This window comes from Poecilia reticulata, linkage group LG16 (assembly GCF_000633615.1).
Source record: "Poecilia reticulata strain Guanapo linkage group LG16, Guppy_female_1.0+MT, whole genome shotgun sequence".
NCBI lineage: Eukaryota > Metazoa > Chordata > Actinopteri > Cyprinodontiformes > Poeciliidae > Poecilia > Poecilia reticulata.
Window position 1 is genome coordinate 3,443,344 of NC_024346.1, and position 2,852 is coordinate 3,446,195.

The following is a 2,852-nucleotide window of genomic DNA, read 5'->3' on the forward strand; positions in this document are numbered from 1 at the left end:
AATCTTTAAGTTATCATGTTCCCTTGAACTTTTTCCTCTTTTTTCCTCTCATGCTCTCATTGAAGGCAGAAACTGTTTTTCTCTGCTCCTCTTATCCTCCCAGATTCAATGATGCCATGTGTGAAAACAAAAACCACACAGAGTTAACAATCAGAGCTCCACCTCATACATTTTCAGAGTTTGTTCTAACATTTAAAAATATAAAATCACATTGACAACACAGACACTTCAAACACACTAAAACAGGCATTTATTTACCTGAGACAAATAGAAAAGTAGGAAATAGAGAAACAGGAAAAAGGGAAAAACATGTTTTTTGGATATTGCCATGCGGCTGCAAATAGCAATGCTGATGCGTTCCTCTGCGGCCCTTACTTCTATTCAAAAGGGTGTTTCCTTTGTTTTAATTTATGCAATTATGTGATTAATTCCTGTGGTTCCCTTTTAGGGATAGAACTATCAAATTACTAAGTTTGGGACATCCAAAGCAGTTTTATTACCTTCTTTGACCTGTTTGATTTCAGGGCTACGGCGCTTCTCTATCTAGACAAGAGAGGCCAAAGGTCATTTAGAGCAAGCTCTACTCATGTCAGTTTGAAATGTGATGTTACTCCTAATTTCTGGTTGGAACAAAGCCTTTAAACTTATACGAGAGTTCAACCAAAAGTTAACCTGTCTTATCCCTATTTTTTTTCCCTGCCGGGCAAATTTCTACAAATACAGATCAGTGCAGTAATTTTAAATTGACATGAAGCCTGGTACGCACAGTGGTTCAGAACTTCTGCATCCTCTTACATCAAAGCAGATTTTAACAATAAAACACTTAATATACCTGAGAATTTTCAATATAAACATATTCATTCCAAACATTTTCTAATTAATGTTATGCTGGTTTTGATTATACTTAACTAACTGATATTACGTTTGGTCTAAGTTAGAGACTCCAAGTACTTGTTAATATAAAACTACAAATTAGACTAGTTCAAGTCATGTTAATTTTAACTAAATGGTATTCTACTAATTAAATTGCAATTATTGTTAGTATTATGTGGTGTTAGTGTGGTGGGATGGTGTTCCACCCTCCCCTATGAGAGGGTTCATGGGCCAAAGCTTACAAACTCTCTCAMATTCACTGTMAAACTCTCTCACATTCACTRTCAAACTCTCTCACATTCACATTTTCACATTCATTGCAACGGAAGTTAACTTAAAATTTCAGTTTCTGATTGGACCCCAGGCAGGAGTAGGCGGGTTTTCATGGACAGAAAAATAGSTGAGCGGCAGCGACTCACAGAGGCAACTAATATTTTAAATGACATCGTTAGCGCTCTTACAGTAATGTCAGCATTATCAGAAGTGTTTAGAAGCCGACAGCCAGCATTGGAGACCCCATCTATCAGTGGGATAAACTTAGCCGCCTCTTCGGATATGGAAGTAAAGCCAGCCTGCACTCGATTGTAATGTGCATGACAGCACAAGTTATGGCTATCTCTTTTCAAAATAAATGTGCATCTCCGGTTAATGTTTGAGACAATTGAAAGAATAAGCAGTTGGAGTTTTAGTCTAGATTTAAGGAACTCAGTATTTCAGCTGTTTTTCAGTTTTCTGGAAGTTTGTTCCAGATTTGTGGTGCATAGAAGCTGAATGCTGCTTCTCCTCATTTGGTTCTTGTTCTGGAGATGCAGATCAGACCAGAACCAGACGACCTGAGGGGTCTAGACGGTTGGTACAACAACAGATCTTTAGTGTATTGTGGTGCTAAGCTGTTCAGTGATTTATAAACTAACGTCAGTATTTTAAAGTTTATTCTCTGAGCTTCAGGGAGCCAGTTCAGTGACTTCAGAACTGGATGAGGTGATGTGCAGCTGCAACTGTCTGATTGAGTTTTTAGGCAGACCTGTGAAGACACTGTTGCAGTAATCAATACAACTAAAGAAAAACACATGGATGAGTTTCTCTAGATCACTAGTCCCCTAATTCTAGAAATGTTCTTCAGTTGATAGAAGGCCGACTTTGTAATTGTCTTTATGCAGCTCTGAAGGTAACACTGCCATCTACAGACTAACACTAAAAAGGAAATGGGTACAACTTTATGGTTACCTTTATGCTTAAAACAAAAGGAAGGTGTAAGAAATGGCAGAATGCAACAAACTGTGAAGAACAAAATTGAACAAATAATGTTTTCTATTAAGTATTTTTAGTTTTCTTTTTTTGTTGACTGGAAACAGAGAGGAAAATAAGCAGCGCTAAGATTCTGATTGGCTGTTTCTGACCTAACGGTGTATTTCTGCAGATGGCAGTAGCACCACAGGAGATTTTTTTTCACAGATAATCTTTCATGTTATACTGTCAGGATATAATAGTTTTAGCAAATACCAAAAAAAAAAAAACAATGTAACAAAAAAAAGACATTGTCGATGTTACCACCTACTAAAGCTTTAAACATAAAACAAAGTTGGTCAAATTTTGTGTCACATCTTTTTATTTTACTCCCCTTGAGGAAAAAAACGCTCCACACAGGGAGGGAGGGAGGCAGGGAGGGAGGGAGATTAGGACCCCAAAACCTTAGCATACAGTATTTTAATTTAGAATTTAATTTATTTACATTTTACTTTTTTACTTGCAAATATTTTTTAAGAAGTAATGACAAGAAAAAGAAAATTAAGTCAGATTTAGAAAATACGTCTTCAAAAATTATTTTTCTTCACATATCAGGGTTTCTATCACTCCTTTTTCACCTAAATAAGGTAAACAGGAGATAAATTGGATTAAAATAAAGGTAGTGCACCCATAGAAACTGGACTGAAAGATGTAATTTTTAAGAAATTATTTATCTTTTAAAACAGCTTTTT